Source organism: Sciurus vulgaris (genome assembly GCF_902686455.1).
Source record: "Sciurus vulgaris genome assembly, chromosome: 1".
NCBI lineage: Eukaryota > Metazoa > Chordata > Mammalia > Rodentia > Sciuridae > Sciurus > Sciurus vulgaris.
In genome coordinates this window covers 110,007,150-110,023,218 of record NC_136461.1, presented here as the reverse complement: position 1 = coordinate 110,023,218, position 16,069 = coordinate 110,007,150, and the positions used below count along the sequence as shown (strand labels likewise).

The 16,069-nt window shown below is 35.5% G+C and overlaps 1 pseudogene across 1 annotated transcript; it reads right to left on the bottom strand.

The window, feature by feature from the left end:
- Window positions 1-10,535: 10,535 nt before the first annotated feature.
- LOC306665004 (olfactory receptor 5V1-like) lies at window positions 10,536-12,407 on the bottom strand (annotated as a pseudogene). The gene is made up of 2 exons: window positions 12,376-12,407; window positions 10,536-11,247 (listed from the first exon to the last, which is right to left on the bottom strand). The product of its transcript is annotated as an olfactory receptor 5V1-like (transcript).
- Between the last annotated feature and the right edge of the window lie 3,662 nt (window positions 12,408-16,069).

Genomic DNA, 16,069 nt, shown 5'->3' with positions numbered 1-16,069 from the left:
AGCTACAAAACAGAGAAAAAGAAGTCATAATAATAATGCACTGAGAACACCCCAAATAGGCTTGTTAATCTGCAGCAACATAGCAAATAATATTGAACAAAAAGCTGTCTGGATACTGGTAACCGGTGAGGCTGATCTTAGGGAGATCATTAATAGGCCTAGCCAGTTCAGTACCAAGGTCCTGCACATATTTGCAGGAATGATGGTGGGTGAGAATAAATGAAGATTTGCTAGAAGCCAGCCATTAAACCTTATTTTGGTATGAAATCATTTCTCCTTGTCTCAGTAATATCTCCCTCCTATAAGTGTGTAATTTTTTAAAATAAATTTTTAGTTGTCAATGGACCTTTATTTTACATATTTACATGTGGTACTGAGAAACAAACCCAGTGCCTTAGACATGCTAGGCAAGAGCTATAATTCCAACCCAGCGTTGTGATTTTTTAAGAAATAAATTTTTATTATAAAAAATTAAGAAAAATAATTTACAGAGAAGAGTCATTCATCTGCAGGATCAGTCAGTGCTACCTTTCAGTGTTTGCCAGTGTAGAGTTTTGTTTTTTTTCATTTTATATAAATCTCGATCTCTATTTATTTGGAAGGAAGAAGTTAAACTATTTCTATTCAATGATGACATGATCAGATTTTTTTCTCTCACATATGGAAGCTAGAGCAAAATAAGGGAAAGAAGGTGAGGGGGGTGTTGCGTTGGATATCATAAACACATAGGGAAGATCAGTGGAATAGAAGGAGGAGATTGAGAAGGAGGGAAAAGACTTGGGAAAGGTAAGAAATGTGAAATGTATTTATCCAAATCATGTTATATGCATATATAAATATATCATAGGAAATTTCACCTTTATATATATGTAGGAAGCACCAATCAAAAATAAACAAGTAAATGACCAAAAGCAAGATCAATAGAGAAAGGAGAATAGGGAGAGGAAGAGGGAGGGAAGTGAGAGGGGAAGGGGAAAGAATGGGGACTGAAATGGAGTAAATCAAATTCCTTGCATGTATTATTTTTTTAAAACCAACCCAATTTCTATATATAATGCTCTAATAACAAATTTTAAGATGGCATGATCACGTATATGGAAAAACATTAAATAATCCAGGTGAAAGTTACAAGAGCTAATAAACAAGTTTAGCCAAGTTGTACATAGGAACAATCAGTTGTGTTTCTACATAGTTGCAATTAATATCCAAAAAAAGAAAGTAAAAAATCAATTCTAGGGTTAAAGCTGTAGCTCAGTGACACAAGGCTTGTCTAGCATATGTGAAGCCCAATGTTCAATCTGAAGCACTGTAAAAAAAATCAATTTCATTTTCAATACATTTAAACAAATGAAGTATTTAGAATTAATCTTGTGAAGGAGGTGAAAGACTTATGTATGAAAACTACAAAATGTTGTTGGAAGAAATGAAAGAAGACCTATATGGAAATATTTCCTGTTCTCATCAAACAGAAGACATAAGATTTTGAAGATGTCAGTACTACTCCAGTGATTTACAGATTCAACACAATCTCCGTCATACACCAGCTTCCCCTGCCCGAAGAAATGGAAAAGGTTTTCTTGAAGTCCCATATGGAATTTCATGGGTCTGCAAATAGTTCAACAATCTTGAAAAAGAAGAAATTTAGAATACTCACAATTCCTGACTTTGAAATTACTATAAGGCTACAGTAATTAAAATATATGGTACTGGCATAAAGACAGTAATATAGATCAATAGAGTAGAATAGAGAGCACAGAAATAATAGACTGACGGTGAAAACAACCTGTGTCCATCATCAGATATAGAATATGGTGTATGATACAATGAGATGTTATTCAGTTACAAAAAGGAATGAAATTTTGATATCCAGTACTACATGGATGGACCTTGAAAACATTATGCTAAATGAAATAAGCCAACACAGAGGGGCAAATATATGATTCTACTTACATGAATTACCTAGAACAGATGAATTCATAGAGACAGGAAGTACAATAGAGGTTTCCAAGGACTGAAAGGAGGGAAGGATTGGAATACAGAGTACAGATTGGGGATGATAAAAAATAGGGGATATATATAGAGGAGAGATGATTATACAACATTATGAATGTACTTAATGCCACAGAATTGTACACATGAAGAGTTAAGATGATAAATATTATGTTATATATATATGCATAAGAAATAGAGAGTAGAGTGGTGGTTACCAGAGCCTGAGAAGGATGTAGGGGAGAAAATATGGGCACAGGCTGCATTGAATAGGATAAATGGCTTCTAGTATCTAGAGCACAATAGGATAACTATGGTTGACAACAACTGAACATTTTTTTTAAATTTTTAAAGTTTTTAAAATTTTATTTGTTCTAACTAATTGTACATGAATATTTTGAAATAGCTAGTAGAGAGGATTTTGAACATTCCCAACACAGAGAAATGATCAATGTTGAGGTACTAGATATGCCAATGACTCTCATCTGATCATGACACATTGTATGTATGCATTGAAATATTATGTTGTATTCTATAAATATGTAGTTATATTAATTAAAAAATTAAAGATATTTTTAAAAGTTCTATATTACTCAAAATTAATCTCTGGTTGCAAAGTGAGAATAACAATTATTCTCTGGATGATACTGATTGAAAAGGCACATGAAGGAATTTCCTGAGGTGGAAATGTTTTATTTATTGATTTGAGTAGTGATTACATGGGTGCATATATATGCAAAAATCATTAACTTGCACACTTAAGATTTTTCCATTTTACTTAATGTAAAATATGATTTACTTTTTAAAATAAAACAAGGAAAGGGATAAAAACAGGAGATACTTTTCATGATTTTCGTTTCAGGTAGCTCAGACTCAAGTGCAACCAATTACTAGGACCTTCTAAATATTTTTTCTCTTTTGTTCATCTTTCCACTTTCTCCCTATCACAATTATAGTTCAGTGCCTTACCATCTTTTTTCTCCTGAATTATTATAACTGCCTTTAAATTGTTTCCTTGTCTACAGTCTTGCCTCTTCCTGCATATGCAAACATAATACATTCTCTTCTCATGATAAATTTGGAGAAGTCAACCTGCTTGGTGCTCCCAGGGGCCCTGAACCACAAGTAAAAAACCATGCTCACAATGAGTGTGTGTGTGTGTGTGTTCTGCATGTGTTATTGTGGAGGATTTGGGAGGGAGACATATGTGAGAACACTGTCCCATAAGCAAGAAGATAGCAGGTTGGCATCCCAGGCAATATTGGTGGCATAAATCTAAAAAAAAAAAAAAAACAAACTATAGATAGCATGAATTTATTCAGACAAGGACAATAAAATCAAAAGACCTATGTTGTCCTCATGCTTATAGAAGAAAAGACTTGGAGGTCTCTGGAACACTAGTAAACTTCTCTGTAAGTTATTAGAGGAAGGGACACTGTAGAGTTCTGAGTTTTGCTGGCAGCCTCATCACCTACAGCTGTGTCCCTAGTCCCTGGAGATTCCTATTAATTGCACAGAGCTGGGAGGTCAATCTTGGCTGGTTCCTTCCAAACTTCATGACTTATTCTAAAGAGCCTGGTGATTTTCACTTCAAGAAAAACCTCATTAGCTACCCCAGAGGAGGTGGCAGTGAATCACTTACCTTTTGTGAACAGGACTGGGATGAGAAAGCTGCCTGAAACATGTTCTCTGAGTGTGGTCCTTAAAAAACAAGGAAGCAAAACAAGTAAGTGGTCTTTTAACAAGGTCCTCAGAAAATATTCCTTCTCTCCTCAGAGGCAGAAGTCTGGATGTCTGGCTGTCTAGAAGCAAGGCTTTGGTATCATAATGGGCAGGGATGGCTGAAGAATATCAATAATTACTAGTAGACAGCATTCTAGGTGAGGGCAGGTTGGAAGCAGGGACATCTGTAAGGAAATGGCTTGAGTTTAAAAAAATATCTTTAGCTTTGAAAATGACAAAATCTGCATATTTAGGAAATGCTTGTGTAGTCATGCACAGAACTTTTCATGTAATTCCAAAAGAGTCATATAGTTGTAAAACCTATTCCCAAAGTCCCTGTCTAGTCAACTTTTGTCACTGTTACCAAGAACACTGCTACCTGACAAGAACAATTTGGAGGGAAGCAAAAATGTACTTTGGTCTCATGGTTCAGAGGTTCAGTCTATGGTCAACTGACTCCATCGCTGTGGGCCTGAGATGAGGTGGAACCAATGGTGAAAGGGAACAAGTGAAGGAAAAGTTCTCAGTTCATGGCAGCCAGAAAGCTGAAAGGGGTGGGGGCAAGGGGGCAGGGGACAGGATGGGAGGAGAGTGTACACAGGGGGACAAGATGTAATTCCCAAGGGCATGCTCCCAGTGACCAACTTCTGGCCACACTCCGCCTGCCCACAGTTACCACTCAGTGCAGTAGTCCTTTCAAATAATTAGTCCATCAAATGGATTAAATAGCTGATTAGGTTATTATTCTCATAATCTAATTTCACCTATGAACATTTCTACTTTGGCTGACCCATGAGCCTTTGAGGGGAGTTCCTTATATCCAAACCATAATAATCCCTTATAGTTTATGTGCCTTTGGTTAAAATATCCTCATATAGTCTAAGAGAGTAATTTGAGTGCTAAAACAAGATTAAAATGAAATGATTTGTAACTGAAGATGTAACATTTCGGAGCTTGGAGAAAATCTCTGAGAAGGAGCCATGGGTAGATCACTTTAAAGTCCATGGTGATGACGACATGACGAGGGCACCCAATCTGTTTGGGTAGGCTGAATGGCTGGTAGGATCGTTTACTCAAAGAGGAAGGGCATGAGATGTAACAAGTTTGGAGGAGATGGTGGAGATTTGATATTGAGTGTTAGGTACCTTTGGGATATCCATGTGGAAATTCCCAGTAGGCAGTAGAAAACAGGATTTTCCTCAGGAGATAGGTAGACCTGTTTAGATACAGGCTTGGGAGTCATTGTATTAAAGGTGACTGTTGAAGTCATAGATGTTCATGAATCCACCAGAGAGTAGAGTGAGGAAAGAAGGCCAGGATGGGATTGTTGTCATCACCAAAGTTTATAGGGAGTACCATGTAGAAGGCTTCCAAGAAGGAGGTTTACCAACACTCAATACTCCCTCTACATGAGCTGTGGGCACTGCTTCACAGTTAGGAAACATTGCATTCCAGTTGGGCTGGAAATCTGTGTATCTCCTACAAAATCATTATACAATATGAAATATGTGTGTACTGTTTTTTGTTTTCTCCATCATCTGCATAGATGGATTTAAAATTGTTAAAAATCAGTGACATATAATGGGGGGTAGGAGGGGTTAGTGTTAGGGTTAGGGTTAGGTTTAGGGTTAGGGATAAGGAGGGTGGTAAGAATGGAGGAAGGAAGGACTGTATAGAGGGAAAAGAGGGGTGGGAGGGGTGGGGGGGAAGGGAAAAAATAACAATGAATCAAACAACATTGCCCTATGTAAATTTATGATTTTTAATAAAAAAAAAATCAGTGACATACATTTTCTAACTCATGATATTGAAAAGGTGAGTGCTACAATACTTTTATAGGTAGATGTCTAGGTTCATTCATAGGAAGAAATGAGACCTCCCATGAAACATTGACCCATAAACAGAAAGCGATATACGATCTTTGTTCAACTAAATTGCAGAAGGAATTTTTAATGTTTAGGGATTTAACAAATTACACTTTCTGAAGTCGCACATATTGCTTATTTTAAATATGACTTGAAGTCATCCCTGAGAAATATATTATGAAATATATTATGTAAATACATGTAATATATTATGTAACATACTCTATTATATACAATATAACTTACACATATATTTACATCCATAATGTATACTATAATTATATTTAAATGTAATTATATTTATGTATACTTATATAAACATATATGTAATTATAATGATATTTATATATTATATATAATTATGTACAATTATATTTATTATAAATATAATTATAAGTAATTAAATTACATGTAATTGTAATTAAATTTATATATAATATATAAATATATATTAATATATTATATATTAATATATAATATATTAATGTACTATAATTACATTTAAAAGTAGTTATATTTAATGTGACTTACATATATATTTCATACCTTATCAATATTTCTCAGAGATGATTTCAAGTCATATATATATGTAGACATACATATATATAAATATACACATGTATATATATATATATGTATATATATGCAGGAGACTAAGAACCATAATAATAAATTTTCTTGGTTTAACTAGCTAGTCTAAATTCTGGGGGGCCAGAGATAGAGTAAGGAGTGATGTCCATTTCACTTTCCATATTCTTCATGCTCCCACTGTTTGTCTAGGTCAACAATGAATTATCACCATCATTTATCAAAATCCATTATGAACAAGCTCCACTTATACACTACAGTTTATGTGACACTCTGAACACTTTTTTCTTGGAATTTACATGCTAGTGCATATCAATAGGCAATCTCAATCTCAACACCTCTGCTTTACGGTAATGACCTTTCTCTCCCTGTTAGGTAAGGATAGATTTCACTAGAAAAATAGATTGAGAATGTTTTGCTTAGGTTGAGTCTATACACTAAAATAAATACCTTGAAGAGGTCATGTTGAGTTTAGTTTTAAAAAAGTGTGTTTTTTAAAATGTTAAAATAAGTTCATTATAACCCATCTCATCAAAAGCACAAAACAAAATTCAATGAATGACTGAAAAAAACCACTTATTTTTACATATCTGAATTCTACCAGGATCTTCCAAACAATAATAGCTAATACTTATGAAATGTTCTGTTAACTAACATAGGAGGTTCCATCCTCAAAGGAAACAAAATGCGCATAAAATAAACCAAGGTCTGAGTGTGAAAACTCTTCAAGCACATAAGGAAAATAGAACATCTATTCATATTTTATGTAATATGAAGCAATAATTTAAAATTAAAAATTTAATTTTCAAATTGCCCATTTAACACGCACACACACACACAAACACACACACACAGACCAATTAATAACAATGTTTCAGGAGAATTTTTCTAAAAGAAAGTCCAAAAGATTTTAGGTGTTTATGGCAAAATTAATTCATTGGTATGGAATATAAACTATTTTCACTTTGCACCAGGTTCTTACATGCATACCTCCACATAATATGGGTAGGTATGCATGTAGTAAGCTGAAAACATTCAGAAGTCATCAAATAGTTGATTATTCTCAAACTTCAATATGTATATAAATTCAGAGTATTTCTACCTGGTGAGATGGATGGAAATCCCTTCTATCTCAAATAGTCTAGGGTAATGATGATAAAAATGACCTCTATCTGTTCAACTTTGGAAACCTTCCTACCAAATTTGTGATTACCCAGTCAAGGCCATCTGAAAGAAGGGCTATTTCCCTTTCTTCCTATACATATTGCTAGCACTATCACTATTCCTCCCGTTAGTACTTACTGAACACATCCAATACGTCAGGTGCTCTTTGTGAATTATGTCATTAATTCTCAATCAACTTGAAAGTGTAAGTACTGTTATTAATCCTGTTTTTTTCCAGTGAGAAAACTAAAACTTTAAGAGTTTACACTGGGAATCTGAATTCAGAGCCTCAGTTTTAACCACTAAGTAATATAATATATGAAGAATCAGGTACTTCTCAAAACTCTACTTAATTGCTTCATTCCAAGTAGTGCTTGGTAATTCACTTGGCCAAAATTTACTTTGAAATGAAATGAGAAATGAGATCCTTTCACTTTTAGGTTTCATGGGCTGCTATCTATTTTTGCGTTGTCTTTTTTAGACTTGCAACCTGTTTTTTCACTAACCAAATTTAAGCTATATAAGCAAGCATTTTATAATAAATAGAAAGTAATGAGACCCACAGGGAGAGAGGAAGGGGCATCTCAGTTAAACTCCAGAGGATATTTCTCTTCAGTGATTCTGGTCCAAATATCTTAAAAACATAAGAAAAATAACAGCTTATGGGTACATAAATATGGCACCCTGGACCCTTCGCCTGTGGGAACTTAGGCTTCTCCTGTCTTAAGCAATGTTTTCAGTGGAGACACATGGCAGTGTTGGCTAATTTTCCAACTGACAGCAGTGGCTCTGCTTCTTTCTTTCTGAATTAATAAATCATCTCAGGAGACAAATGATTGAGAATAAAATTATTTAGGAATAATCTTGGGTCTACTTTTTAAAAAGTGATTGAGAGAAGTAAATAATTCACAAGCTTCCCAGATTCATTTTAGTAAATAAACTGATTGCAACACACCTCCTAAGTATCACTGTGTTGCAACATAAAGATGAGAGCTGAGTGAACAAGAAAGTTTCCAAATCTAAGTGTTATGCAAATTTAGTATTTTATTCAAACAATGGATATTCCCAAAAGTTTAATTTTCATGTTGATTAATTTTTTTTGTGGCCCACTGTCATACCATAATGAATCAAAGGAGAGATGTGACCTTGTTTTCTCCTTGAAAAATTATTGCTACTGTTCTGCTTGTCAAAATTAGAGTAAGAATACTGTTTTGTCTTGTATTTTACCATGAACATATTTTCTACTCATATTTGCTCACTTAAGGAATTCAGGCACTCCTCAGAATTTCAAGTAGACAACCTCTAAGGTCATTTCAACTCTGGTTTTATTATTACTATTTTAGCAATTGATACACATAAAAATGATATTAAGACTATGTAGTTACATAAATGTCATGAAAATGATAACAAAAGTATGTACTATGTTTTATAATTGTTTTTAAGAGGTAGAAATCCTGAGAAGATTTTTGTCTTATTTGTAGTGGTAAGTGAATAAATTACTTACCACTGACTCTTGCTGAAAACCCATGTTTCCAGCTTTGGTGGTAGGTCTTGCTGCCTACACAATAGTGAAAAAATTGGACTTTGGTAAAATTGGCTGTTGACCTCCATGCATCATGATGGAGACCTGCCATTGCAGGAACATCCTAGAATCTAATCGAACAGGAGTTAAAAATCCCCTTTGTTTTCTCCACAATTCATTTTTCTAGGATGGCCGTTTATAAAGGCCTGTGGACTGAACTTTTGGGAATATCCATCTAATTTCTCTCTCAGCAGCTGTTCTGGGACTCTCAGTGTGCAAACATAATGTAAAGGCAGAAGTCTGAATAGAAACTGTAAAATGAACTGCAATTAATTCTCTTTTGGATTCATTAAGGTCCTGGCAATCATCTTTTCCCAGCATGCAAAGAGATGAGCTTCCTATCTCTTTTGGGATATTTGTGGGTGAATTTTAGCACTAGACTTATTGTTCAAAATTGTGGAAACTAAAATCTGAAAGACTGCCTTTCTTCCTCCCTAGTAGGGAGCAAAGGGATATGCAAGGATATGGGCTTATTTGGTTGGATTCTTCAATGCATAAGAGAATTTCCTCCTTTGTCCACAGAGCATGACCAAGGGCATAAACCTAGACTATGCTACATGCCCTGCCAGTTGGACATGTATATGTACCATAGTACTAACAGCATATCTGCTTTAGTGTTTCCTTTCTTTCCCACCATCATGGTTTATTCCAGCTTGCCCCTGAGTTTTGGTCCTGTCATTGCTCATGATTTGGTGATGACACTGCTACTGTGAACTTCAAAGAGAAAAAGGCAGAGAGACATGAGACAGCTCAGAAGGGCATGGATGGGGAGAAGGTATGAGTTTGAAAATACTGCGGTATTTTATTACACCAAAAATTTGATTAAAACATTAAACAGTGTTAAGTTTCTAAACTTCAAAGTTCCTTTAACATGAATTTTTCCATATGTGAAGAAGTACAAATTTGACCATTATGGAAATGCAAATCAAAATAATCATTACCACTTCCATGAGCGATGGTTATCATAAAAAAGACAAATAATAATTGATGAGGATGTGAAAAGTTGGAAACCTTATTCACTGCTGATAGTAATGTAAAATTGTACAGCGATTTGGAAGTAGTCTGGTAGTTCTTCAAAAGATTAAGTGGAGTTACCATATAATCTAGCAATTCTATTCCTATATACATACCCAAGAGAAATGAAAATGTGAATTCCACCAAAACCTTGTGCAAAAATATTCTTAAGTATTATTCATAATAGACAAAAATGGGAATAATGCAATGTCTATTAACTGATAAAAAGATAAAATGTGATAAACCCATCAATGGAATGTTATTTGATATAAAAAAGAAAAGTACTGATACATGCTACAGAATGGGTGAAGCTTGAGAACATGCTAACAGAAAGGAGCTAGACAGAAAGGTCACATATTTTACATTTCCATTTATGTTGAGTGCTCAGAATCAGCAAACCCATAGAGTCATAGACTAATAGTTGCCTAGAGTTGAGATTTTCAGGAAAAATAAGTAACTGCTAATGGGTAGGGGCCCTCTTTTGGGGGGTAATGAAAACGTTCTAAAGTATCAGTTTGTTGGAGAGAATCCAATGTACATGAGATGGCAATGTGTGAGAAGCTAATCACAGGTGTAAGTGTTTGCCTTGGTGAGAGGGGGCACTACAGTTGTCAAGAGATGCTATTTAGAGAGATCACTGTTATAATTGCTGCTGAATGTTCACATATTTCTACAATGAAGAAATTTTCTAGAGTGAAATCCATTATCCAGTTGCTGATCTCACTAGAGAATCTGTTTTCCAGCCAGCTTCCACAGGGCACCCTTGACATCCTTGTTTCTCAGGCTGTAAATGATGGGGTTCAACATGGGGGTCACCACACAGAAAAGCACAGAGACCAGGATGTCCATGTCCAGGGAGTAGCTTTCTCTGGTCCTGTCACAGTTGAAGTTGGCTGTTCCAAAGAAGACCACCACGACAGTGAGGAGGGATGCACAGGTAGAGAAGGCCTTTCTCCTGCCCTGAGGAGAGGGAATCCTGAGGATAGCTGAGATGATGAGTGTGTAGGACCCTGCAGTAAAGAGGCAGGGGCTCAGGCCAATAATGGCACTGGCCACATGGAGCACAGACTCATTGACAGAGGTGTCTGAGCAGGAGAGCTTCAGGAGCAATGGGATGTCACAGAGAAAGTGGCTGATCTGGTTGGGCCCACAAAGAGTGAGCATGGTTGCCAGCACTGTGTGTGTTGCAGAATTCACCAGCCCACACAGCCAGGACCCTGCCACTAAACAGAGACCTTCACATTCATGAGAACTGGATACTGAGGAGGGTGGCAAATGGCCACATAGCGATCATAAGTTATGGCAGTACTCTCAATGCCAGAACTGGTCACAAGAAAGAGGGTCTGGGAGAAATAGCCCTCTTAGGATAAATCTTTTCTGAGAAGTTTATCAGCATGACCTGGACTAGGTGTATAAGTAGCTAATGTCTGAGAAACTCAAGTTTCTGAGTTAATGATACACTGAAATGTGAAGGGCATAATTGACTCTGACTATATTTCTCAGAAAATTGTCAGATAAATATCCAAGAAGAACAGATATTTTATAAGAATAGATCTTACAATTCTAGATGATTGAGAAGTCCTAGGAAGATGAATTCAATGACCACTGTTTGAATTTCCATTTCTTTGATTCTTCCTCAACTGAGATGAATATTGGAAAATAAAATTTAAAAACAATGAAATATGGTGACAAACACCAGAAGAGCTAACTCCAACTTATTCTTTTTTTCTTGGATTAGGTAACATCTGTTTTAGATATTGTAGCTTGGAACTAAGAATAAGGTGTGAGGATTTCCTCTCATTCCTGTACTTCCCTGATCCTGAGTTTATTCTCATGCATATCACTATTATTTATTAGCTTATTTAGTTCCTCTATCAGTATGTAAATTCTATTAAACATGATATTTGTCTCTTTATTTAATCCCTATATAATTTATAAAACTTCCATTAGAAGGAAGGAAAGAAATTCAGTCTTCACTGATGTTGCAAAAACAATAGTTGATGAATTGAGCTAGAGCCCAGATACTTTTCCTCCCAATGTCTCTCTTCCATGAAAACACTACAATACCAGTTTCTACCTTATGGAGTGAGAGGTTACCTCCATGACCTTGTCCCCTGGTTTACTTAGGTGAATGTGTTACATTACAGGGCAGAAGGGAATTTGCAGATGTCATTAAGTTCACATGAACTTAAAATACAGATTATCTTGGATTTTTAGAGTGGGCCCTTTAAAGCAGAGATCATTCTCCAGCTAAAGATGAAATCTCTATTCACCTTACAATTACAATTCAACCTGTCTCTATTGGTTTGAAGATAAAGGGGATCACATATTAAGGAAATGGTAACCTAGGTCCTATGATCACAAGAAATCAAATTTTGTCATCAACTTGGATAAACTTGGAAGTGGAATTTTCCCCAGAGTCTCTGGATTAGAAACCAATTCACCTGGTACCTTGTTTTCAGCAGAGGACCCAGTTGAGCCATGCTGTGCCTGGAATTCTGACCCACAGAACTGAGATAATAACAAATTGGTGTTTAAATGACTAAGTTTGTGATACCAATAGAAAACAAATACACCAAGCATTCCATTTGGTGTATAAAAGTTTTGATTATTTGGGGTTAGCTATGACAGACCACTAGTCTAGAAGCCTTAGGAGTGATATTATCTCATATCCTTTCAAATCTGTGACCATCCCCCTTTATTTGTTATCTTTTCCTTCATTCTGCCTGTGGTCAGCTCGACCTCTTAATGAATATGTAAAGAGAATATAAAAGAAAAAGTCAAATTCATACTACTCAATTTCCTAGTCAATAGCTCCAGTAAAAGGCTAGGAGAAAGATGAATTTGAAACTATTGGGCAAGGTGATATTTTTGGATTATTTTAAAGTTTTAACTAGTCTCTTTCCATGCTGCTTTACCATGAACAGCCAGCCAATGTATTTGAGGCTGTGACATAACAACCACAAGTTCTGGAAATTATGAGAGCCCATCAACTTGCATCCGAAATTATTTTCTTGGTGGACTGTCCTTTGATGAGACTTGTATCCTAACTTCCTCATTTTCTGAGAACTGCTAAGTTGTCCCTTTTCCTTGGTGTAAATCAGTGGTCAGCCACCAAATCAAGCACACTATTTTTTTTAAATAAATTTTTATTGGAACATAGGCACACTCATCCATTTATGTATTATTTATGGCTGCCTTTATGTTATAATGGCAGTACTAAATAGTTGGGCTAAGTGCTCAAAGCCTATAATATTTATTTTCTGATCCTTTACCAAAAAGATTCTTCAACCCCTGGTGTAAGCATTTGTATTTGGGTTTTTAACGGTTGGGATTAGATCATGGCTTTATCAATTGTTAACCTGGACCCGGAAAAACATCCTTAGCTTCTGTGCTCATGTTTAAGAAGGGATAATGTTTGGATTACAGACTTTTTTGTAAAGATTAAATTAATTAATGAATAACAAAGCAATGAACATAGTTAACCTAGAACACACATTATGTCTATTATGCAACTGCCCCCATTTCAAGTTCACTTTTAAAAATGTTATTTCCCTTTTGTATTTCTCCAGCTTGACCCAAATCCTATTTTAATTTCACCATCTCTACCAGCTCTACTTTTAAGCAACCGGTATATAATTAAATTACATAATTCTCTCTCATTAAATAAATACTTATGATCCACCCTACAGTTGTATCTGCTTTTTTGTTTTACAATTACATCTTATAAACATATTTTCACAAGAATCCAATGAAGAAAGAAAGTGGATTTCATTATCAACACTTTCAGATAATAAGATTTCCTCTGAAACTGGAAATTAAAATAGCCAAACAAATGAGACTGCAAATAACACTATGAAGTGGTTGATAAAATTAGACCTCGTGCCTCTGAGTGTTCTTCTCTTAATACTCCTCAAGTCCTAGTAGAAAATGGAGTAGTCATCCTGTACCCTCCTTCCGCTTATTCCCTGCCCATATCTAAGTCTTTAGCAAATCCTGCTGATTCTCTCTCTCTCAAGTATTCCTCAAATTCTTGTGTTGATTTTCATCTCTCCATGAACATCATCTAAATGGTTGAATCCTTCTCATCTTTTGAGTCTCAAATTGAAAATCACTTCTCAGAGGAGCCATCTGACCACTAATCTAGTATAGTTTTTAAAAAAAATCTCTTAAAACATCATATTATTTCAAAGAATTTGTAACAATGCTTATTTGTATTTTTGTTTATTCATTGTCTTATCTAGTGAATAAACTCTGAGTGAGGAGGCATCATGTCTGTCTTTTATCACTTCTGTATATATTGCCTGGCTCATATATATTGTTTTATAAAAGAATTAATGACTAAATTTATTTTAAAAGAACTAATGTGATTACCTATTGCTTTGTCACTTTAAAATTAAATTTTATTTACGGTAGTACAGATTTTCTCACCCATATAAAATTTCAAATCAATCAAAAAGGAAGCATCATGTTGGAAAAAGTAGTGATAAGTTTCACATTCACAATTGGTGACTAAACTACTCAGTTAACCAACTGATTCAATCAAAAAGGGGCCTGTGTATTGATGCAGCCTAGACTATAGAATAATAATATAATAGTAACAACAATAATAATAGTTAACATGTTCTGCACTTATTAGATGCCAAGTATAGTTACTGCACTAAATGCTTTACATACAGTTACTTCTTTTAATTCTTCTACTTCTTCTTTTTTTTTTTTTTTTTGGCACTGAGGATTGAACTCAGGGGCACTCAATCACTGAGCCACATCCCCAGCCTTACTTTGTATTTTATTTAGAGACAGGGTCTCACTGAGCTGCTTAGTGCTTCGCTTTTGCTGAGGCTGGCTTTGAATTTGTGATTCTCCTGCCTCAGCCTCCCAAGCCGCTAGGATTACAGGTGTTACTTCCTTTAATTCTTATATCATCATTAAAAAGTGTCATTAGCATTCCCCTTTAGATCCAAGTAAGCTGAAATTCTAGGAATTTGCCTATTTTCTCTCATGTAGTTAATAAAATCACATTTTGGCAAAGATTTGGAGATCCAGCATAAAAGTTCAACTTTATCAACTAGTCAAAGAACCTTTCTGTCTCTGGACATCGATTTTCTCATTTGTAAAGTAGAGCTAGACTAGGTGCTAGACATTCTTTGTACCTCTGATATTTTGTGATTCTATTTGATATCTGCTTATTTTCCAGATTCCAAAATGAAACCTATAACAGAGCAAGGGCGAAAAAGTCAAAGGCCTTCCAGGGATAGAACAGTTGTTTATTCATTTGTCTTTGAGTTTAGGGTAGGGTGGGGATTTTATCAGGTACACTGGTGTGGTAGACCAAATAATGCCCCAACCCAGGAGATCTATTCCCTAATTCCTGGATCTTGAGGGTGTTACATTACATGCAAAATGGACTTTGGAGATACATTTAAGTCTATGGACTTTATTTTAGGGAGATTGCCCCAGATCATCCAGGTCAGCCAGTGCTAATCAGTTGAGCCCTTAAAAGCAGACAAATTTCTCCAGCTTAAATGAGAAGGAGTGCAAGAGATGAGCCAGGATCTCAAGGTTGGAGATATTTAAAACGTAAGAAATTTAATCCATTATTGCTGTCTTTGAAGATCCCTACAAGCTAGTGCATACAGGCAGGATCTAGAAGATGAGAATGATGTGTGGCTGATAGTTAAAAAAGAAACTGGGGCCTTTGTCTGAGGACCACATGAGAATTCATCCTACCTACAACCTGAAAGAGATTCTCCTCTATAGCCTTCAGAAAGAACCACAGCTCTGCTGACATCTTGATTTGACTCTTTCGAGATTAAGCAAAAGAATTACACAACTCATGCTGAACCAGAATTTATGACCTACAGAGCTGTGAGATAATAAATTTGTGTTGTTTTAAGGAGTTAAATCAACTGGGAATGGTGGCACACACCTGTAATCCCAGAGACTCTAGAGGCTGAGGCAGGAGGATTGTTAAGTTTGAGGCCAGCCCGAGAAACTTAGTGAGACCCTATCTTGAAATAAAAAATTAAAAAGGGATAGAGATGTAGCTCAGTTGTAGAGTACCCCTGGGTCCAATCCCCAGTACTGGAAAAAAAAAGCTCCTAAATTTTTGGTAGTTTATTATGGTTTTTCAACTGGAGTACCA